Consider the following 25,968-nt stretch of genomic DNA (forward strand, 5'->3'; position numbering starts at 1 on the left):
ACACTCCGGAATCACCTGCCGGGCATGCCGGAACCACCTCTCAGATATGCCAGAACCACGTGCCAATGACCCCGGAAGCACCTGCCGAGCACGCCGGAACCACCTGCTCGACTCGCCAGAACCACCTGCCGGACACGCAAAAATCACCTGCCGGCTATGCCACAACCAGTTGGGGAAAACTTCAGAATCACCTGCCGGGCTTGCTGGAACCACCTGCCGGTCATGCCAAAATCACCTGCCAACTACGCCAGTACCACTTGGCGGACAATGTGGAAACACCTGTCGGGCCGGCCGGAACCACATCTCAGACGTGCCAGAACCATGTGCATGAGATGCTGGAACCACACCCTGAACAGACGGAAAACACCTGCCAGACCCGTCTGAACAACCTGCCGAGCACGCCGGAGCCACCTGCTCGACTCGCCGGAACCACCTACCTGACATGCCCAAATCACCAGCCGGGTATGCCAGAACCACTTGGCGGACACTCCGGAATCATCTGCCGGACATGCCGGAACCACCTCTCAGACACAACAGAACCACGTGCCGGAGACGCCGGAAGCACCTGCCGAGCATGCCGGAGCCACCTGCTCGACTCGTCAGAAACACCTGTCGGACACGCCAAAATCACCAGCCGGGTACGCCAGAACCACCTGGCGGACACTCCGAAATCACCTGTCGCGCATGCCGGAACCACCTCTCAGACGTGCCTGAAGCACGTGCCGGACACGCCGAAATCACCTACCAGACAGACCGGAACCACCTGCCGAGCACGCCGGAGCCACCTGTTCGACTCGCTGGAACCACCTGCCGGACAGGCCAATATCAACTGCTGGCTATGCCAGAACCACCTGGGGGACAGTCCGGGATCACCTGCCAGCCATGGCGGAACCACCTCTCAGACGTACCAGAACCACCTGCCGGAGAAGCTGGAAACACGTCCTGGACAGACTGGAACCACGTGACGGCCATGCCTGAACCACCTGCCGAGCACGGCGGAACCACCTGCCGGACACGCCAAAATCACCCGCGGGCTACGCCAGAACCACTTGGACGACTCTCCGAAATGACCTGCCGGGCACGTTGGAACCACCTCTCAGACGTGCCAGAAGCACGTGGCAGACAGTCCGGAATCACCTGTTGGGCATACGCAACCACCTCTGACACGTACCAGAACCACGTGCCGTGCACGCCGGAACCACCTACCGGACAGACCGGAATCAACTTTTGGGCATGCCGGAACCACCAGTCAGATGTGCCAGAAACACGTGCCGGAGACGCCGGAAGCACCTGCCGAGCACGTCGCAACCACCTGCTCAACTCGCCTGAACCACCTGCCGGACACGCCAAAATCACCTGCCCGCTACACCAGCACCACTTCGGGGACAAGCCGGAATCACGTGAGGGGCATGCCGGCACAGCCTCTCAGACTGAACCTCGTGCCGGACACCCCAGAACCACCTGCCGGACAGACCGGAACCACCTGCCGGACACGCCGGAACCACCGGCTCGACCCGCCGGAACGACCGCTGGACATGCAAAATCACCTGCCGGCTACGCCGGAAACACTTGGCGAACACTCCAGAATCACCTGCCGGGCATGCCGGAACCACCTCTCAGATATGCCAGAACCACGTGCCAATGACCCCGGAAGCACCTGCCGAGCACGCCGGAACCACCTGCTCGACTCGCCAGAACCACCTGACGGACACGCAAAAATCACCTGCCGGCTACGCCACAACCAGTTGGGGAACACTTCGGAATCACCTGCCGGGCTTGCTGGAACCACCTGCCGGACATGCCAAAATCACCTGCCAACTACGCCAGTACCACTTGGCGGACACTGTGGAAACACCTGTCGGGCCGGCCGGAACCACATCTCAGACGTGCCAGAAACGTGTTCATGAGATGCTGGAACCACACCCCGAACAGACGGATACCACCTGCCAGAACCGCCTGAACCACCTGCTGAGCACGCCGGAACCACCTGCTCTACTCACGGGTAACAAATCCCTAACACGCCAAAATCACCTGCTGGGTATGCCAGAACCACTTGGCGGACACTCCGGAATCATCTGCCGGACATGCCGGAACCAGCTCTCAGACACACCAGAACCAAGTGCCGGAGACGCCGGAAGCACCTGCCGAGCATGCCGGAGCCACCTGCTCGACTCGCCAGAAACACCTGCCGGACACGCCAAAATCACCTGCCGGGTATGCCAGAACCACTTCGGGGACAAGCCGGAATCACGTGAGGGGCATGCCGGCACAGCCTCTCAGACTGAACCTCGTGCCGGACACCACAGAACCACCTGCCGGACAGACCGGAACCACCTGCCGGACACGCCGGAACCACCGGCTCGACCCTCCGGAACGACCGCTGGACATGCAAAATCACCTGCCGGCTACCCCGGAAACACTTGGCGAGCACTCCAGAATCACCTGCCGGGCATGCCGGAACCACCTCTCAGATATGCCAGAACCACGTGCCAATGACCCCGGAAGCACCTGCCGAGCACGCCGGAACCACCTGCTCGACTCGCCAGAACCACCTGCCGGACACGCAAAAATCACCTGCCCGCTACACCAGCACCACTTCGCGGACAAGCCGGAATCACGTGAGGGGCATGCCGGCACAGCCTCTCAGACTGAACCTCGTGCCGGACACCACAGAACCACCTGCCGGACAGACCGGAACCACCTGCCGGACACGCCGGAACCACCGGCTCGACCCGCCGGAACGACCGCTGGACATGCAAAATCACCTGCCGGCTACGCCGGAAACACTTGGCGAACACTCCGGAAACACCTGCCGGGCATGCCGGAACCACCTCTCAGATATGCCAGAACCACGTGCCAATGACCCCGGAAGCACCTGCCGAGCACGCCGGAACCACCTGCTCGACTCGCCAGAACCACATGCCGGACACGCCAAAATCACCTGCCGGCTACGCCACAACCAGTTGGGGAACACTTCGGAATCACCTGCCGGGCTCGCTGGAACCACCTTCCGGTCATGCGAATATCACCTGCTGGGTATGCCAGAAGCACTTGGCGGACACTCCGGAATCATCTGCGGGACATGCCGGAACCACCTCTCAGACACACCAGAACCAAGTGCCGGAGACGCCGGAAGCACCTGCCGAGCATGCCGGAGCCACCTGCTCGACTCGCCAGAAACACCTGCCGGACACGCCAAAATCACCTGCCGGGTATGCCAGAAACACCTGTCGGACACTACGGAATCACCTGCCGCGCATACCGGAACCACCTCTCAGACGTGCCGGAAGCACGTGCCAGACACGCCGGAAACACCTACCGGACAGACCGGAACCACCTGCCGAGCACGCCGGAGCCACCTGTTCGACTCGCTGGAACCACCTGCCGGACAGGCCAATATCAACTGCTGGCTATGCCAGAACCACCTGGGGGACGGTCCGGAATCACCTGCCAGCCATGGCGGAACCACCTCTCAGACGTACCAGAACCACCTGCCGGAGAAGCTGGAAACACGTCCTGGACAGTCTGGAACCACCTGCCGGCCAAGCCTGAACCACCTGCCAAGCACAACGGAACAACCTGCCAGACACGCCAAAATCACCTGCGTGTTATGCCAGAACCACTTGGAGGACTCTCTGGGATGACCTGCCGGGCATGCCGGAACCACCTCTCAGACGTGCCAGAACCATGTGGCGGACAGTCCGGAATCACCTGTTGGGCATGCGCAACCACCTCTGAGACGTACCAGAACCACATGCCGTGCAGGCTGGAACCACCTACCGGACAGACCGGAATCACCTTTCGGGCATGCCGGAACCACCTGTCAGATGTGCCAGAAACACGTGCCGGAGACGCCGGAAGCACCTGCCAAGCACGTCGGAACCACCTGCTCAACTCGCCTGAACCACCTGCCGGACATGCCAAAATCACCTGCCGACTATGCCAGAACCACTTGGCGAACACTCCGGAATCACTTGCCGGGCATGCAGGAACCACCTCTCAGACATGCCAGAACCCCGTGCCAATGACCCCGGAAGCACCAGCCGAGCACGCGGGAACCACCTGCTCAACTCGCCAGAACCACCTGCCGATCACGCAAAAATCACCTGCCGGCTACGCCACAACCAGTTGGTGAACACTTTGGAATCACCTGCCAGGCTTGCTGGAACCACCTGCCAGTCATGCCAAAATCACCTGCCAACTACGCCAGAACCGCTTGGCGGACACTGCGGAAACACCTGTCGGGCCGGCTGGAACCACATCTCAGACGTGCCAGAAACGTGTTCATGAGATGCTGGAACCACACCCCGAACAGACGGATACCACCTGCCAGAACCGCCTGAACCACCTGCTGAGCACGCCAGAACCAAATGCTCGACTCACCGGTACCACCTCCCTGACACGCCAAAATCACCTGCTGGGTATGCCAGAACCACTTGGCGCACACTCCGGAATCATCTGCCAGACATGCCGGAACCAGCTCTCAGACACACCAGAACCAAGTGCCGGAGACGCCGGAAGCACCTGCCGAGCATGCCGGAGCCACCTGCTCGACTCGCCAGAAACACCTGCCGGACACGCCAAAATCACCTGCCCGCTACACCAGCACCACTTCGGGGACAAGCCGGAATCACGTGAGGGGCATGCCGGCACAGCCTCTCAGACTGAACCTCGTGCCGGACACCACAGAACCACCTGCCGGACAGACCGGAACCACCTGCCGGACACGCCGGAACCACCGGCTCGACCCGCCGGAACGACCGCTGGACATGCAAAATCACCTGCCGGCTATGCCGGAAACACTTGGCGAACACTCCGGAATCACCTGCCGGGCATGCCGGAACCACCTCTCAGATATGCCAGAACCACGTGCCAATGACCCCGGAAGCACCTGCCGAGCACGCGGGAACCACCTGCTCGACTCGCCAGAACCACCTGCCGGACACGCAAAAATCACCTGCCGGCTACGCCACAACCAGTTGGGGAAAACTTCAGAATCACCTGCCGGGCTTGCTGGAACCACCTGCCGGTCATGCCAAAATCACCTGCCAACTACGCCAGTACCACTTGGCGGACACTGTGGAAACACCTGTCGGGCCGGCCGGAACCACATCTCAGACGTGCCAGAACCATGTGCATGAGATGCTGGAACCACACCCTGAACAGACGGAAAACACCTGCCAGACCCGTCTGAACAACCTGCCGAGCACGCCGGAGCCACCTGCTCGACTCGCCGGAACCACCTACCTGACATGCCCAAATCACCAGCCGGGTATGCCAGAACCACTTGGCGGACACTCCGGAATCATCTGCCGGACATGCCGGAACCACCTCTCAGACACAACAGAACCACGTGCCGGAGACGCCGGAAGCACCTGCCGAGCATGCCGGAGCCACCTGCTCGACTCGTCAGAAACACCTGTCGGACACGCCAAAATCACCAGCCGGGTACGCCAGAACCACCTGGCGGACACTCCGAAATCACCTGTCGCGCATGCCGGATCCACCTCTCAGACGTGCCTGAAGCACGTGCCGGACACGCCGAAATCACCTACCAGACAGACCGGAACCACCTGCCGAGCACGCCGGAGCCACCTGTTCGACTCGCTGGAACCACCTGCCGGACAGGCCAATATCAACTGCTGGCTATGCCAGAACCACCTGGGGGACGGTCCGGAATCACCTGCCAGCCATGGCGGAACCACCTCTCAGACGTAGCAGAACCACCTGCCGGAGAAGCTGGAAACACGTCCTGGACAGTCTGGAACCACCTGCCGGCCAAGCCTGAACCACCTGCCAAGCACAACGGAACAACCTGCCAGACACGCCAAATCACCTGCGTGTTATGCCAGAACCACTTGGAGGACTCTCTGGGATGACCTGCCGGGCATGCCGGAACCACCTCTCAGACGTGCCAGAACCATGTGGCGGACAGTCCGGAATCACCTGTTGGGCATGCGCAACCACCTCTGACACGTACCAGAACCACATGCCGTGCAGGCTGGAACCACCTACCGGACAGACCGGAATCACCTTTCGGGCATGCCGGAACCACCTGTCAGATGTGCCAGAAACACGTGCCGGAGACGCCGGAAGCACCTGCCAAGCACGTCGGAACCAACTGCTCAACTCGCCTGAACCACCTGCCGGACATGCCAAAATCACCTGCCGACTATGCCAGAACCACTTGGCGAACACTCCGGAATCACTTGCCGGGCATGCAGGAACCACCTCTCAGACATGCCAGAACCCCGTGCCAATGACCCCGGAAGCACCAGCCGAGCACGCGGGAACCACCTGCTCGACTCGCCAGAACCACCTGCCGATCACGCAAAAATCACCTGCCGGCTACGCCACAACCAGTTGGTGAACACTTTGGAATCACCTGCCAGGCTTGCTGGAACCACCTGCCAGTCATGCCAAAATCACCTGCCAACTACGCCAGAACCGCTTGGCGGACACTGCGGAAACACCTGTCGGGCCGGCTGGAACCACATCTCAGACGTGCCAGAAACGTGTTCATGAGATGCTGGAACCACACCCCGAACAGACGGATACCACCTGCCAGAACCGCCTGAACCACCTGCTGAGCACGCCAGAACCAAATGCTCGACTCACCGGTACCACCTCCCTGACACGCCAAAATCACCTGCTGGGTATGCCAGAACCACTTGGCGCACACTCCGGAATCATCTGCCAGACATGCCGGAACCAGCTCTCAGACACACCAGAACCAAGTGCCGGAGACGCCGGAAGCACCTGCCAAGCATGCCGGAGCCACCTGCTCGACTCGCCAGAAACACCTGCCGGACACGCCAAAATCACCTGCCGGGTATGCCAGAACCACTTCGGGGACAAGCCGGAATCACGTGAGGGGCATGCCGGCACAGCCTCTCAGACTGAACCTCGTGCCGGACACCCCAGAACCACCTGCCGGACAGACCGGAACCACCTGCCGGACACGCCGGAACCACCGGCTCGACCCGCCGGAACGACCGCTGGACATGCAAAATCACCTGCCGGCTACGCCGGAAACACTTGGCGAACACTCCAGAATCACCTGCCGGGCATGCCGGAACCACCTCTCAGATATGCCAGAACCACGTGCCAATGACCCCGGAAGCACCTGCCGAGCACGCCGGAACCACCTGCTCGACTCGCCAGAACCACCTGACGGACACGCAAAAATCACCTGCCGGCTACGCCACAACCAGTTGGGGAACACTTCGGAATCACCTGCCGGGCTTGCTGGAACCACCTGCCGGACATGCCAAAATCACCTGCCAACTACGCCAGTACCACTTGGCGGACACTGTGGAAACACCTGTCGGGCCGGCCGGAACCACATCTCAGACGTGCCAGAAACGTGTTCATGAGATGCTGGAACCACACCCCGAACAGACGGATACCACCTGCCAGAACCGCCTGAACCACCTGCTGAGCACGCCGGAACCACATGCTCTACTCACGGGTAACAAATCCCTAACACGCCAAAATCACCTGCTGGGTATGCCAGAACCACTTGGCGGACACTCCGGAATCATCTGCCGGACATGCCGGAACCAGCTCTCAGACACACCAGAACCAAGTGCCGGAGACGCCGGAAGCACCTGCCGAGCATGCCGGAGCCACCTGCTCGACTCGCCAGAAACACCTGCCGGACACGCCAAAATCACCTGCCGGGTATGCCAGAACCACTTCGGGGACAAGCCGGAATCACGTGAGGGGCATGCCGGCACAGCCTCTCAGACTGAACCTCGTGCCGGACACCACAGAACCACCTGCCGGACAGACCGGAACCACCTGCCGGACACGCCGGAACCACCGGCTCGACCCTCCGGAACGACCGCTGGACATGCAAAATCACCTGCCGGCTACCCCGGAAACACTTGGCGAGCACTCCAGAATCACCTGCCGGGCATGCCGGAACCACCTCTCAGATATGCCAGAACCACGTGCCAATGACCCCGGAAGCACCTGCCGAGCACGCCGGAACCACCTGCTCGACTCGCCAGAACCACCTGCCGGACACGCAAAAATCACCTGCCCGCTACACCAGCACCACTTCGCGGACAAGCCGGAATCACGTGAGGGGCATGCCGGCACAGCCTCTCAGACTGAACCTCGTGCCGGACACCACAGAACCACCTGCCGGACAGACCGGAACCACCTGCCGGACACGCCGGAACCACCGGCTCGACCCGCCGGAACGACCGCTGGACATGCAAAATCACCTGCCGGCTACGCCGGAAACACTTGGCGAACACTCCGGAAACAACTGCCGGGCATGCCGGAACCACCTCTCAGATATGCCAGAACCACGTGCCAATGACCCCGGAAGCACCTGCCGAGCACGCCGGAACCACCTGCTCGACTCGCCAGAACCACATGCCGGACACGCCAAAATCACCTGCCGGCTACGCCACAACCAGTTGGGGAACACTTCGGAATCACCTGCCGGGCTCGCTGGAACCACCTTCCGGTCATGCGAATATCACCTGCTGGGTATGCCAGAACCACTTGGCGGACACTCCGGAATCATCTGCGGGACATGCCGGAACCACCTCTCAGACACACCAGAACCAAGTGCCGGAGACGCCGGAAGCACCTGCCGAGCATGCCGGAGCCACCTGCTCGACTCGCCAGAAACACCTGCCGGACACGCCAAAATCACCTGCCGGGTATGCCAGAAACACCTGTCGGACACTACGGAATCACCTGCCGCGCATACCGGAACCACCTCTCAGACGTGCCGGAAGCACGTGCCAGACACGCCGGAAACACCTACCGGACAGACCGGAACCACCTGCCGAGCACGCCGGAGCCACCTGTTCGACTCGCTGGAACCACCTGCCGGACAGGCCAATATCAACTGCTGGCTATGCCAGAACCACCTGGGGGACGGTCCGGAATCACCTGCCAGCCATGGCGGAACCACCTCTCAGACGTACCAGAACCACCTGCCGGAGAAGCTGGAAACACGTCCTGGACAGTCTGGAACCACCTGCCGGCCAAGCCTGAACCACCTGCCAAGCACAACGGAACAACCTGCCAGACACGCCAAAATCACCTGCGTGTTATGCCAGAACCACTTGGAGGACTCTCTGGGATGACCTGCCGGGCATGCCGGAACCACCTCTCAGACGTGCCAGAACCATGTGGCGGACAGTCCGGAATCACCTGTTGGGCATGCGCAACCACCTCTGAGACGTACCAGAACCACATGCCGTGCAGGCTGGAACCACCTACCGGACAGACCGGAATCACCTTTCGGGCATGCCGGAACCACCTGTCAGATGTGCCAGAAACACGTGCCGGAGACGCCGGAAGCACCTGTCAAGCACGTCGGAACCAACTGCTCAACTCGCCTGAACCACCTGCCGGACATGCCAAAATCACCTGCCGACTATGCCAGAACCACTTGGCGAACACTCCGGAATCACTTGCCGGGCATGCAGGAACCACCTCTCAGACATGCCAGAACCCCGTGCCAATGACCCCGGAAGCACCAGCCGAGCACGCGGGAACCACCTGCTCAACTCGCCAGAACCACCTGCCGATCACGCAAAAATCACCTGCCGGCTACGCCACAACCAGTTGGTGAACACTTTGGAATCACCTGCCAGGCTTGCTGGAACCACCTGCCAGTCATGCCAAAATCACCTGCCAACTACGCCAGAACCGCTTGGCGGACACTGCGGAAACACCTGTCGGGCCGGCTGGAACCACATCTCAGACGTGCCAGAAACGTGTTCATGAGATGCTGGAACCACACCCCGAACAGACGGATACCACCTGCCAGAACCGCCTGAACCACATGCTGAGCACGCCAGAACCAAATGCTCGACTCACCGGTACCACCTCCCTGACACGCCAAAATCACCTGCTGGGTATGCCAGAACCACTTGGCGCACACTCCGGAATCATCTGCCAGACATGCCGGAACCAGCTCTCAGACACACCAGAACCAAGTGCCGGAGACGCCGGAAGCACCTGCCGAGCATGCCGGAGCCACCTGCTCGACTCGCCAGAAACACCTGCCGGACACGCCAAAATCACCTGCCCGCTACACCAGCACCACTTCGGGGACAAGCCGGAATCACGTGAGGGGCATGCCGGCACAGCCTCTCACACTGAACCTCGTGCCGGACACCACAGAACCACCTGCCGGACAGACCGGAACCACCTGCCGGACACGCCGGAACCACCGGCTCGACCCGCCGGAACGACCGCTGGACATGCAAAATCACCTGCCGGCTATGCCGGAAACACTTGGCGAACACTCCGGAATCACCTGCCGGGCATGCCGGAACCACCTCTCAGATATGCCAGAACCACGTGCCAATGACCCCGGAAGCACCTGCCGAGCACGCGGGAACCACCTGCTCGACTCGCCAGAACCACCTGCCGGACACGCAAAAATCACCTGCCGGCTACGCCACAACCAGTTGGGGAAAACTTCAGAATCACCTGCCGGGCTTGCTGGAACCACCTGCCGGTCATGCCAAAATCACCTGCCAACTACGCCAGTACCACTTGGCGGACACTGTGGAAACACCTGTCGGGCCGGCCGGAACCACATCTCAGACGTGCCAGAACCATGTGCATGAGATGCTGGAACCACACCCTGAACAGACGGAAAACACCTGCCAGACCCGTCTGAACAACCTGCCGAGCACGCCGGAGCCACCTGCTCGACTCGCTGGAACCACCTACCTGACATGCCCAAATCACCAGCCGGGTATGCCAGAACCACTTGGCGGACACTCCGGAATCATCTGCCGGACATGCCGGAACCACCTCTCAGACACAACAGAACCACGTGCCGGAGACGCCGGAAGCACCTGCCGAGCATGCCGGAGCCACCTGCTCGACTCGTCAGAAACACCTGTCGGACACGCCAAAATCACCAGCCGGGTACGCCAGAACCACCTGGCGGACACTCCGAAATCACCTGTCGCGCATGCCGGATCCACCTCTCAGACGTGCCTGAAGCACGTGCCGGACACGCCGAAATCACCTACCAGACAGACCGGAACCACCTGCCGAGCACGCCGGAGCCACCTGTTCGACTCGCTGGAACCACCTGCCGGACAGGCCAATATCAACTGCTGGCTATGCCAGAACCACCTGGGGGACGGTCCGGAATCACCTGCCAGCCATGGCGGAACCACCTCTCAGACGTAGCAGAACCACCTGCCGGAGAAGCTGGAAACACGTCCTGGACAGTCTGGAACCACCTGCCGGCCAAGCCTGAACCACCTGCCAAGCACAACGGAACAACCTGCCAGACACGCCAAATCACCTGCGTGTTATGCCAGAACCACTTGGAGGACTCTCTGGGATGACCTGCCGGGCATGCCGGAACCACCTCTCAGACGTGCCAGAACCATGTGGCGGACAGTCCGGAATCACCTGTTGGGCATGCGCAACCACCTCTGACACGTACCAGAACCACATGCCGTGCAGGCTGGAACCACCTACCGGACAGACCGGAATCACCTTTCGGGCATGCCGGAACCACCTGTCAGATGTGCCAGAAACACGTGCCGGAGACGCCGGAAGCACCTGCCAAGCACGTCGGAACCAACTGCTCAACTCGCCTGAACCACCTGCCGGACATGCCAAAATCACCTGCCGACTATGCCAGAACCACTTGGCGAACACTCCGGAATCACTTGCCGGGCATGCAGGAACCACCTCTCAGACATGCCAGAACCCCGTGCCAATGACCCCGGAAGCACCAGCCGAGCACGCGGGAACCACCTGCTCGACTCGCCAGAACCACCTGCCGATCACGCAAAAATCACCTGCCGGCTACGCCACAACCAGTTGGTGAACACTTTGGAATCACCTGCCAGGCTTGCTGGAACCACCTGCCAGTCATGCCAAAATCACCTGCCAACTACGCCAGAACCGCTTGGCGGACACTGCGGAAACACCTGTCGGGCCGGCTGGAACCACATCTCAGACGTGCCAGAAACGTGTTCATGAGATGCTGGAACCACACCCCGAACAGACGGATACCACCTGCCAGAACCGCCTGAACCACCTGCTGAGCACGCCAGAACCAAATGCTCGACTCACCGGTACCACCTCCCTGACACGCCAAAATCACCTGCTGGGTATGCCAGAACCACTTGGCGCACACTCCGGAATCATCTGCCAGACATGCCGGAACCAGCTCTCAGACACACCAGAACCAAGTGCCGGAGACGCCGGAAGCACCTGCCAAGCATGCCGGAGCCACCTGCTCGACTCGCCAGAAACACCTGCCGGACACGCCAAAATCACCTGCCGGGTATGCCAGAACCACTTCGGGGACAAGCCGGAATCACGTGAGGGGCATGCCGGCACAGCCTCTCACACTGAACCTCGTGCCGGACACCACAGAACCACCTGCCAGACAGACCGGAACCACCTGCCGGACACGCCGGAACCACCAGCTCGACCCGCCGGAACGACCGCTGGACATGCAAAATCACCTGCCGGCTACGCCGGAAACACTTCGCGAACACTCCAGAATCACCTGCCAGGCATGCCGGAACCACCTCTCAGATATGCCAGAACCACGTGCCAATGACCCCGGAAGCACCTGCCGAGCACGCCGGAACCACCTGCTCGACTCGCCAGAACCACCTGCCGGACACGCAAAAATCACCTGCCGGCTACGCCACAACCTGTTGGGGAAAACTTCGGAATCACCTGCCGGGCTTGCTGGAACCACCTGCCGGTCATGCCAAAATCACCTGCCAACTACGCCAGTACCACTTGGCGGACACTGTGGAAACACCTGTCGGGCCGGCCGGAACCACATCTCAGACGTGCCAGAACCATGTGCATGAGATGCTGGAACCACACCCCGAACAGACGGAAAACACCTGCCAGACCCGTCTGAACAACCTGCCGAGCACGCCGGAGCCACCTGCTCGACTCGCCGGAACCACCTACCTGACATGCCCAAATCACCAGCCGGGTATGCCAGAACCACTTGGCGGACACTCCGGAATCATCTGCCGGACATGCCGGAACCAGCTCTCAGACACACCAGAACCACGTGCCGGAGACGCCGGAAGCACCTGCCGAGCATGCCGGAGCCACCTGCTCGACTCGCCAGAAACACCTGTCGGACACGCCAAAATCACCTGCCGGGTACGCCAGAACCACCTGGCGGACACTCCGAAATAACCTGTCGCGCATGCCGGAACCACATCTCAGACGTGCCGGAAGCACGTGCCGGACACGCCGGAATCACCTACCAGACAGACCGGAACCACCTGCCGAGCACGCCGGAGCCACCTGTTCGACTCGCTGGAACCACCTGCCGGACAGACCAATATCAACTGCTGGCTATGCCAGAACCACCTGGGGGACGGTCCGGAATCACCTGCCAGCCATGGCGGAACCACCTCTCAGACGTAGCAGAACCACCTGCCGGAGAAGCTGGAAACACGTCCTGGACAGTCTGGAACCACCTGCCGGCCAAGCCTGAACCACCTGCCAAGCACAACGGAACAACCTGCCAGACACGCCAAATCACCTGCGTGTTATGCCAGAACCACTTGGAGGACTCTCTGGGATGACCTGCCGGGCATGCCGGAACCACCTCTCAGACGTGCCAGAACCATGTGGCGGACAGTCCGGAATCACCTGTTGGGCATGCGCAACCACCTCTGACACGTACCAGAACCACATGCCGTGCAGGCTGGAACCACCTACCGGACAGACCGGAATCACCTTTCGGGCATGCCGGAACCACCTGTCAGATGTGCCAGAAACACGTGCCGGAGACGCCGGAAGCACCTGCCAAGCTCGTCGGAACCACCTGCTCAACTCGCCTGAACCACCTGCCGGACATGCCAAAATCACCTGCCGACTATGCCAGAACCACTTGGCGAACACTCCGGAATCACTTGCCGGGCATGCAGGAACCACCTCTCAGACATGCCAGAACCGCGTGCCAATGACCCCGGAAGCACCAGCCGAGCACGCCGGAACCACCTGCTCGACTCGCCAGAACCACCTGCCGATCACACAAAAATCACCTGCCGGCTACGCCACAACCAGTTGGTGAACACTTTGGAATCACCTGCCAGGCTTGCTGGAACCACCTGCCAGTCATGCCAAAATCACCTGCCAACTACGCCAGAACCGCTTGGCGGACACTGCGGAAACACCTGTCGGGCCGGCTGGAACCACATCTCAGACGAGAGAGAAACGTGTTCATGAGATGCTGGAACCACACCCCGAACAGACGGATACCACCTGCCAGAACCGCCTGAACCACCTGCTGAGCACGCCGGAACCACCTGCTCGACTCACCGGTACCACCTCCCTGACACGCCAAAATCACCTGCTGGGTATGCCAGAACCACTTGGCGGACACTCCGGAATCATCTGCCGGACATGCCGGAACCAGCTCTCAGACACACCAGAACCAAGTGCCGGAGACGCCGGAAGCACCTGCCGAGCATGCCGGAGCCACCTGCTCGACTCGCCAGAAACACCTGCCGGACACGCCAAAATCACCTGCTGGGTATGCCAGAACCACTTCGGGGACAAGCCGGAATCACGTGAGGGGCATGCCGGCACAGCCTCTCAGACTGAACCTCGTGCCGGACACCACAGAACCACCTGCCGGACAGACCGGAACCACCTGCCGGACACGCCGGTACCACCGGCTCGACCCGCCGGAACGACCGCTGGACATGCAAAATCACTTGCCGGCTACGCCGGAAACACTTGGCGAACACTCCGGAAACAACTGCCGGGCATGCCGGAACCACCTCTCAGATATGCCAGAACCACGTGCCAATGACCCCGGAAGCACCTGCCGAGCACGCCGGAACCACCTGCTCGACTCGCCAGAACCACCTGCCGGACACGCCAAAATCACCTGCCGGCTACGCCACAACCAGTTGGGGAACACTTCGGAATCACCTGCTGGGCTTGCTGGAACCACCTTCCGGTCATGCGAATATCACCTGCTGGGTATGCCAGAACCACTTGGCGGACACTCCGGAATCATCTGCCGGACATGCCGGAACCAGCTCTCAGATACACCAGAACCAAGTGCCGGAGACGCCGGAAGCACCTGCCGAGCATGCCGGAGCCACCTGCTCGACTCGCTGGAACCACCTGCCGGACAGGCCAATATCAACTGCTGGCTATGCCAGAACCACCTGGGGGACGGTCCGGAATCACCTGCCAGCCATGGCGGAACCACCTCTCAGACGTACCAGAACCACCTGCCGGAGAAGCTGGAAACACGTCCTGGACAGACTGGAACCACGTGACGCCCATGCCTGAACCACCTGCCGAGCACGGCGGAACAACCTGCCAGACACGCCAAAATCACCTGCGTGTTATGCCAGAACCACTTGGAGGACTCTCTGGGATGACCTGCCGGGCATGCCGGAACCACCTCTCAGACGTGCCAGAACCATGTGGCGGACAGTCCGGAATCACCTGTTGGGCATGCGCAACCACCTCTGAGACGTACCAGAACCACATGCCGTGCAGGCTGGAACCACCTACCGGACAGACCGGAATCACCTTTCGGGCATGCCGGAACCACCTGTCAGATGTGCCAGAAACACGTGCCGGAGACGCCGGAAGCAACTGCCAAGCACGTTGGAACCACCTGCTCAACTCGCCTGAACCACCTGCCGGACATGCCAAAATCACCTGCCGACTATGCCAGAACCACTTGGCGAACACTCCGGAATCACTTGCCGGGCATGCAGGAACCACCTCTCAGACATGCCAGAACCCCGTGCCAATGACCCCGGAAGCACCAGCCGAGCACGCCGGAACCACCTGCTCGACTCGCCAGAACCACCTGCCGATCACGCAAAAATCACCTGCCGGCTACGCCACAACCAGATGGTGAACACTTTGCAATCACCTGCCAGGCTTGCTGGAACCACCTGCCAGTCATGCCAAAATCACCTGCCAACTATGCCAGAACCGCTTGGCGGACACTGCGGAAACACCTGTCGGGCCGGCTGGAACCACATCTCAGACGTGCCAGAAATGTGTTCATGAGATGCTGGAACCACACCCCGAACAGACGGATACCACCTGCCAGAACCGCCTGAACCACCTGCTGAGCACGCCGGAAACATCTGCTCGACTCACCGGTACCACCTCCCTGACACGCCAAAATCACCTGCTGGGTATGCCAGAACCACTTGGCGGACACTCCGGAATCATCTGCCGGACATGCCGGAACCAGCTCTCAGACACACCAGAACCAAGTGCCGGAGACGCCGGAAGCACCTGCCGAGCATGCCGGAGCCACCTGCTCGACTCGCCAGAAACACCTGCCGGACACGCCAAAATCACCTGCCGGATACGCCAGAACCACCTGGCGGACACTCCGAAATAACCTGTCGCGCATGCCGGAACCACCTCTCAGACGTGCCGGAAGCACGTGCCGGAAACGCCGGAATCTCGTACCGGACAGACCGGAACCACCTGCCGAGCACGCCGGAGCCACCTGTTCGACTCGCTGGAACCACCTGCCGGACAGGCCAATATCAACTGCTGGCTATGCCAGAACCACCTGGGGGACAGTCCGGGATCACCTGCCAGCCATGGCGGAACCACCTCTCACACGTACCAGAACCACCTGCCGGAGAAGCTGGAAACACGTCCTGGACAGACTGAAACCACGTGACGGCCATGCCTGAACCACCTGCCGAACACGGCAGAACCACCTGCCGGACACGCCAAAATCACCTGCGGGCTACGCCAGAACCACTTGGACGACTCTCCGAAATGACCTGACGGGCATGTTGGAACCACCTCTCAGACGTGCCAGAAGCACGTGGCGGACAGTCCGGAATCACCTGTTGGGCATACGCAACCACCTCTGACACGTACCAGAACAACGTGCCGTGCACGCCGGAACCACCTACCGGACAGACCGGAATCAACTTTTGGGCATGCCGGAACCACCAGTCAGATGTGCCAGAAACACGTGCCGGAGACGCCGGAAGCACCTGCCGAGCACGTCGCAACCACCTGCTCAACTCGCCTGAACCACCTGCCGGACACACCAAAATCACCTGCCCGCTACACCAGCACCACTTCGGGGACAAGCCGGAATCACGTGAGGGGCATGCCGGCACAGCCTCTCAGACTGAACCTCGTGCCGGACACCACAGAACCACCTGCCGGACAGACCGGAACCACCTGCCGGACACGCAAAAATCACCTGCCGTCTACGCCACAACCAGTTGGGGAAAAGTTCGGAATCACCTGCCGGGCTTGCTGGAACCACCTGCCGGTCATGCCAAAATCACCTGCCAACTACGCCAGTACCACTTGGCGGACACTGTGGAAACACCTGTCGGGCCGGCCGGAACCACATCTCAGACGTGCCAGAACCATGTGCATGAGATGCTGGAACCACACCCTGAACAGACGGAAAACACCTGCCAGACCCGTCTGAACAACCTGCCGAGCACGCCGGAGCCACCTGCTCGACTCGCCGGAACCACCTACCTGACATGCCCAAATCACCAGCCGGGTATGCCAGAACCACTTGGCGGACACTCCGGAATCATCTGCCGGACATGCCGGAACCAGCTCTCAGACACACCAGAACCACGTGCCGGAGACGCCGGAAGCACCTGCCGAGCATGCCGGAGCCACCTGCTCGACTCGCCAGAAGCACCTGTCGGACACGCCAAAATCACCTGCCGGGTACGCCAGAACCACCTGGCGGACACTACGAAATGACCTGTCGCGCATGCCGGAACCACCTCTCAGACGTGCCGGAAGCACGTGCCGGACACGCCGGAATCACCTACCAGACAGACCGGAACCACCTGCCGAGCACGCCGGAGCCACCTGTTCGACTCGCTGGAACCACCTGCCGGACAGGCCAATATCAACTGCTGGCTATGCCAGAACCACCTGGGGGACGGTCCAGAATCACCTGCCAGCCATGGCGGAACCACCTCTCAGACGTAGCAGAACCACCTGCCGGAGAAGCTGGAAACACGTCCTGGACAGTCTGGAACCACCTGCCGGCCAAGCCTGAACCACCTGCCAAGCACAACGGAACAACCTGCCAGACACGCCAAAATCACCTGCGTGTTATGCCAGAACCACTTGGAGGACTCTCTGGGATGACCTGCCGGGCATGCCGGAACCACCTCTCAGACGTGCCAGAACCATGTGGCGGACAGTCCGGAATCACCTGTTGGGCATGCGCAACCACCTCTGAGACGTACCAGAACCACATGCCGTGCAGGCTGGAACCACCTACCGGACAGACCGGAATCACCTTTCGGGCATGCCGGAACCACCTGTCAGATGTGCCAGAAACACGTGCCGGAGACGCCGGAAGCACCTGCCAAGCACGTCGGAACCACCTGCTCAACTCGCCTGAACCACCTGCCGGACATGCCAAAATCACCTGCCGACTATGCCAGAACCACTTGGCGAACACTCCGGAATCACTTGCCGGGCATGCAGGAACCACCTCTCAGACATGCCAGAACCCCGTGCCAATGACCCCGGAAGCACCAGCCGAGCACGCCGGAACCACCTGCTCGACTCGCCAGAACCACCTGCCGATCACGCAAAAATCACCTGCCGGCTACGCCACAACCAGTTGGTGAACACTTTGGAATCACCTGCCAGGCTTGCTGGAACCACCTGCCAGTCATGCCAAAATCACCTGCCAACTACGCCAGAACCGCTTGGCGGACACTGCGGAAACACCTGTCGGGCCGGCTGGAACCACATCTCAGACGAGAGAGAAACGTGTTCATGAGATGCTGGAACCACACCCCGAACAGACGGATACCACCTGCCAGAACCGCCTGAACCACCTGCTGAGCACGCCGGAACCACCTGCTCGACTCACCGGTACCACCTCCCTGACACGCCAAAATCACCTGCTGGGTATGCCAGAACCACTTGGCGGACACTCCGGAATCATCTGCCGGACATGCCGGAACCAGCTCTCAGACACACCAGAACCAAGTGCCGGAGACGCCGGAAGCACCTGCCGAGCATGCCGGAGCCACCTGCTCGACTCGCCAGAAACACCTGCCGGACACGCCAAAATCACCTGCCGGGTATGCCAGAACCACTTCGGGGACAAGCCGGAATCACGTGAGGGGCATGCCGGCACAGCCTCTCAACTGAACCTCGTGCCGGACACCACAGAACCACCTGCCGGACAGACCGGAACCACCTGCCGGACACGCCGGTACCACCGGCTCGACCCGCCGGAACGACCGCTGGACATGCAAAATCACTTGCCGGCTACGCCGGAAACACTTGGCGAACACTCCGGAAACACCTGCCGGGCATGCCGGAACCACCTCTCAGATATGCCAGAACCACGTGCCAATGACCCCGGAAGCACCTGCCGAGCACGCCGGAACCACCTGCTCGACTCGCCAGAACCACCTGCCGGACACGCCAAAATCACCTGCCGGCTACGCCAAAACCAGTTGGGGAACACTTCGGAATCACCTGCCGGGCTTGCTGGAACCACCTTCCGGTCATGCGAATATCACCTGCTGGGTATGCCAGAACCACTTGGCGGACACTCCGGAATCATCTGCCGGACATGCCGGAACCAGCTCTCAGACACACCAGAACCAAGTGCCGGAGACGCCGGAAGCACCTGCCGAGCATGCCGGAGCCACCTGCTCGACTCGCCAGTAACACCTGCCGGACACGCCAAAATCACCTGCCGGGTATGCCAGAACCACCTGGCGGACACTACGGAATCACCTGCCGCGCATGCCGGAACCACCTCTCAGACGTGCCGGAAGCACGTGCCAGACACGCCGGAAACACCTACCGGACAGACCGTAACCACCTGCCAAGAACGCCGGAGCCACCTGTTTGACTCGCTGGAACCACCTGCCGGACAGGCCAATATCAACTGCTGGCTATGCCAGAACCACCTGGGGGACAGTCCGGGATCACCTGCCAGCCATGGCGGAACCACCTCTCAGACGTACCAGAACCACCTGCCGGAGAAGCTGGAAACACGTCCTGGACAGACTGGAACCACGTGACGGCCATGCCTGAACCACCTGCCGAGCACGGCGGAACCACCTGCCGGACACGCCAAAATCACCTGCGGGCTACGCCAGAACCACTTGGACGACTCTCCGAAATGACCTGCCGGGCATGTTGGAACCACCTCTCAGACGTGCCAGAAGCACGTGGCAGACAGTCCGGAATCACCTGTTGGGCATACGCAACCACCTCTGACACGTACCAGAACCACGTGCCGTGCACGCCGGAACCACCTACCGGACAGACCGGAATCAACTTTTGGGCATGCCGGAACCACCAGTCAGATGTGCCAGAAACACGTGCCGGAGACGCCGGAAGCACCTGCCGAGCACGTCGCAACCACCTGCTCAACTCGCCTGAACCACCTGCCGGACACGCCAAAATCACCTGCCCGCTACACCAGCACCACTTCGGGGACAAGCCGGAATCACGTGAGGGGCATGCCGGCACAGCCTCTCAGACTGAACCTCGTGCCGGACACCACAGAACCACCTGCCGGACAGACCGGAACCACCTGCCGGACACGCCGGAACCACCGGCTCGACCCGCCGGAACGACCGCGGGACATGCAAAATCACCTGCCGGCTACGCCGGAAACACTTCGCGAACACTCCAGAATCACCTGCCGGGCATGCCGGAACCACCTCTCAGATATGCCAGAACCACGTGCCAATGACCCCGGAAGCACCTGCCGAGCACGCCGGAACCACCTGCTCGACTCGCCAGAACCACCTGCCGGACACGCAAAAATCACCTGCCGTCTACGCCACAACCAGTTGGGGAAAACTTCGGAATCACCTGCCGGGCTTGCTGGAACCACCTGCCGGTCATGCCAAAATCACCTGCCAACTACGCCAGTACCACTTGGCGGACACTGTTGAAACACCTGTCGCGCCGGCCGGAACCACATCTCAGATGTGCCAGAACCATGTGCATGAGATGCTGGAACCACACCCTGAACAGACGGAAAACACCTGCCAGACCCGTCTGAACAACCTGCCGAGCACGCCGGAGCCACCTGCTCGACTCGCCGGAACCACCTACCTGACATGCCCAAATCACCAGCCGGGTATGCCAGAACCACTTGGCGGACACTCCGGAATCATCTGCCGGACATGCCGGAACCAGCTCTCAGACACACCAGAACCACGTGCCGGAGATGCCCGAAGCACCTGCCGAGCATGCTGGAGCCACCTGCTCGACTCGCCAGAAACACCTGTATGACACGCCAAAATCACCTGCCGGGTACGCCAGAACCACCTGGCGGACACTCCGAAATCACCTGTCGCGCATGCCGGAACCACCTCTCAGACGTGCCGGAAGCACGTGCCGGACACGCCGGAATCACCTACCGGACAGACCGGAACCACCTGCCGAGCACGCCGGAGCCACCTGTTCGACTCGCTGGAACCACCTGCCGGACAGGCCAATATCAACTGCTGGCTATGCCAGAACCACCTGGGGGACGGTCCGGAATCACCTGCCAGCCATGGCGGAACCACCTCTCAGACGTAGCAGAACCACCTGCCGGAGAAGCTGGAAACACGTCCTGGACAGTCTGGAACCACCTGCCGGCCAAGCCTGAACCACCTGCCAAGCACAACGGAACAACCTGCCAGACACGCCAAAATCACCTGCGTGTTATGCCAGAACCACTTGGAGGACTCTCTGGGATGACCTGCCGGGCATGCCGGAACCACCTCTCAGACGTGCCAGAACCATGTGGCGGACAGTCCGGAATCACCTGTTGGGCATGCGCAACCACCTCTGAGACGTACCAGAACCACATGCCGTGCAGGCTGGAACCACCTACCGGACAGACCGGAATCACCTTTCGGGCATGCCGGAACCACCTGTCAGATGTGCCAGAAACACGTGCCGGAGACGCCGGAAGCACCTGCCAAGCACGTCGGAACCAACTGCTCAACTCGCCTGAACCACCTGCCGGACATGCCAAAATCACCTGCCGACTATGCCAGAACCACTTGGCGAACACTCCGGAATCACTTGCCGGGCATGCAGGAACCACCTCTCAGACATGCCAGAACCCCGTGCCAATGACCCCGGAAGCACCAGCCGAGCACGCGGGAACCACCTGCTCGACTCGCCAGAACCACCTGCCGATCACGCAAAAATCACCTGCCGGCTACGCCACAACCAGTTGGTGAACACTTTGGAATCACCTGCCAGGCTTGCTGGAACCACCTGCCAGTCATGCCAAAATCACCTGCCAACTACGCCAGAACCGCTTGGCGGACACTGCGGAAACACCTGTCGGGCCGGCTGGAACCACATCTCAGACGTGCCAGAAACGTGTTCATGAGATGCTGGAACCACACCCCGAACAGACGGATACCACCTGCCAGAACCGCCTGAACCACCTGCTGAGCACGCCAGAACCAAATGCTCGACTCACCGGTACCACCTCACTGACACGCCAAAATCACCTGCTGGGTATGCCAGAACCACTTGGCGCACACTCCGGAATCATCTGCCAGACATGCCGGAACCAGCTCTCAGACACACCAGAACCAAGTGCCGGAGACGCCGGAAGCAACTGCCAAGCATGCCGGAGCCACCTGCTCGACTCGCCAGAAACACCTGCCGGACACGCCAAAATCACCTGCCGGGTATGCCAGAACCACTTCGGGGACAAGCCGGAATCACGTGAGGGGCATGCCGGCACAGCCTCTCAGACTGAACCTCGTGCCGGACACCACAGAACCACCTGCCGGACAGACCGGAACCACCTGCCGGACACGCCGGAACAACCGGCTCGACCCTCCTGAACGACCGCTGGACATGCAAAATCACCTGCCGGCTACGCCGGAAACACTTGGCGAGCACTCCAGAATCACCTGCCGGGCATGCCGGAACCAGCTCTCAGACACACCAGAACCAAGTGCCGGAGACGCCGGAAGCACCTGCCGAGCATGCCGGAACCACCTGCTCGACTCGCCAGAACCACCTGCCGATCACGCAAAAATCACCTGCCGGCTACGCCACAACCAGTTGGTGAACACTTTGGAATCACCTGCCAGGCTTGCTGGAACCACCTGCCAGTCATGCCAAAATCACCTGCCAACTACGCCAGAACCGCTTGGCGGACACTGCGGAAACACCTGTCGGGCCGGCTGGAACCACATCTCAGACGAGAGAGAAACGTGTTCATGAGATGCTGGAACCACACCCCGAACAGACGGATACCACCTGCCAGAACCGCCTGAACCACCTGCTGAGCACGCCGGAACCACCTGCTCGACTCACCGGTACCACCTCCCTGACACGCCAAAATCACCTGCTGGGTATGCCAGAACCACTTGGCGGACACTCCGGAATCATCTGCCGGACATGCCGGAACCAGCTCTCAGACACACCAGAACCAAGTGCCGGAGACGCCGGAAGCACCTGCCGAGCATGCCGGAGCCACCTGCTCGACTCGCCAGAAACACCTGCCGGACACGCCAAAATCACCTGCCGGGTATGCCAGAACCACTTCGGGGACAAGCCGGAATCACGTGAGGGGCATGCCGGCACAGCCTCTCAGACTGAACCTCGTGCCGGACACCACAGAACCACCTGCCGGACAGACCGGAACCACCTGCCGGACACGCCGGTACCACCGGCTCGACCCGCCGGAACGACCGCTGGACATGCAAAATCACTTGCCGGCTACGCCGGAAACACTTGGCGAACACTCCGGAAACACCTGCCGGGCATGCCGGAACCACCTCTCAGATATGCCAGAACCACGTGCCAATGACCCCGGAAGCACCTGCCGAGCACGCCGGAACCACCTGCTCGACTCGCCAGAACCACCTGCCGGACACGCCAAAATCACCTGCCGGCTACGCCACAACCAGTTGGGGAACACTTCGGAATCACCTGCCGGGCTTGCTGGAACCACCTTCCGGTCATGCGAATATCACCTGCTGGGTATGCCAGAACCACTTGGCGGACACTCCGGAATCATCTGCCGGACATGCCAGAACCAGCTCTCAGACACACCAGAACCAAGTGCCGGAGACGCCGGAAGCACCTGCCGAGCATGCCGGAGCCACCTGCTCGACTCGCCAGAAACACCTGCCGGACACGCCAAAATCACCTGCCGGGTATGCCAGAACCACCTGGCGGACACTACGGAATCACCTGCCGCGCACGCCGGAACCACCTCTCAGACGTGCCGGAAGCACGTGCCAGACACGCCGGAAACACCTACCGGACAGACCGGAACCACCTGCCAAGGACGCCGGAGCCACCTGTTTGACTCGCTGGAACCACCTGCCGGACAGGCCAATATCAACTGCTGGCTATGCCAGAACCACCTGGGGGACAGTCCGGGATCACCTGCCAGCCATGGCGGAACCACCTCTCAGACGTACCAGAACCACCTGCCGGAGAAGCTGGAAACACGTCCTGGACAGACTGGAACCACGTGACGGCCATGCCTGAACCACCTGCCGAGCACGGCGGAACCACCTGCCGGACACGCCAAAATCACCTGCGGGCTACGCCAGAACCACTTGGACGACTCTCCGAAATGACCTGCCGGGCATGTTGGAACCACCTCTCAGACGTGCCAGAAGCACGTGGCGGACAGTCCGGAATCACCTGTTGGGCATACGCAACCACCTCTGACACGTACCAGAACCACGTGCCGTGCACGCCGGAACCACCTACCGGACAGACCGGAATCAACTTTTGGGCATGCCGGAACCACCAGTCAGATGTGCCAGAAACACGTGCCGGAGACGCCGGAAGCACCTGCCGAGCACGTCGCAACCACCTGCTCAACTCGCCTGAACCACCTGCCGGACACGCCAAAATCACCTGCCCGCTACACCAGCACCACTTCGGGGACAAGCCGGAATCACGTGAGGGGCATGCCGGCACAGCCTCTCAGACTGAACCTCGTGCCGGACACCACAGAACCACCTGCCGGACAGACCGGAACCACCTGCCGGACACGCCGGAACCACCGGCTCGACCCGCCGGAACGACCGCGGGACATGCAAAATCACCTGCCGGCTACGCCGGAAACACTTCGCGAACACTCCGGAATCACCTGCCGGGCATGCCGGAACCACCTCTCAGATATGCCAGAACCACGTGCCAGTGACCCCGGAAGCACCTGCCGAGCACGCCGGAACCACCTGCTCGACTCGCCAGAACCACCTGCCGGACACGCAGAAATCACCTGCCGGCTACGCCACAACCAGTTGGGGAAAACTTCGGAATCACCTGCCGGGCTTGCTGGAACCACCTGCCGGTCATGCCAAAATCACCTGCCAACTACGCCAGTACCACTTGGCGGACACTGTTGAAACACCTGTCGCGCCGGCCGGAACCACATCTCAGACGTGCCAGAACCATGTGCATGAGATGCTGGAACCACACTCTGAACAGACGGAAAACACCTGCCACACCCGTCTGAACAACCTGCCGAGCACGCCGGAGCCACCTGCTCGACTCGCCGGAACCACCTACCTGACATGCCCAAATCACCAGCCGGGTATGCCAGAACCACTTGGCGGACACTCCGGAATCATCTGCCGGACATGCCGGAACCAGCTCTCAGACACACCAGAACCACGTGCCGGAGATGCCCGAAGCACCTGCCGAGCATGCTGGAGCCACCTGCTCGACTCGCCAGAAACACCTGTATGACACGCCAAAATCACCTGCCGGGTACGCCAGAACCACCTGGCGGACACTCCGAAATCACCTGTCGCGCATGCCGGAACCACCTCTCAGACGTGCCGGAAGCACGTGCCGGACACGCCGGAATCACCTACCGGACAGACCGGAACCACCTGCCGAGCACGCCGGAGCCACCTGTTCGACTCGCTGGAACCACCTGCCGGACAGGCCAATATCAACTGCTGGCTATGCCAGAACCACCTGGGGGAC

This window comes from Equus caballus, chromosome 24 (genome assembly GCF_041296265.1).
Source record: "Equus caballus isolate H_3958 breed thoroughbred chromosome 24, TB-T2T, whole genome shotgun sequence".
Classification (NCBI taxonomy): Eukaryota; Metazoa; Chordata; class Mammalia; order Perissodactyla; family Equidae; genus Equus; species Equus caballus.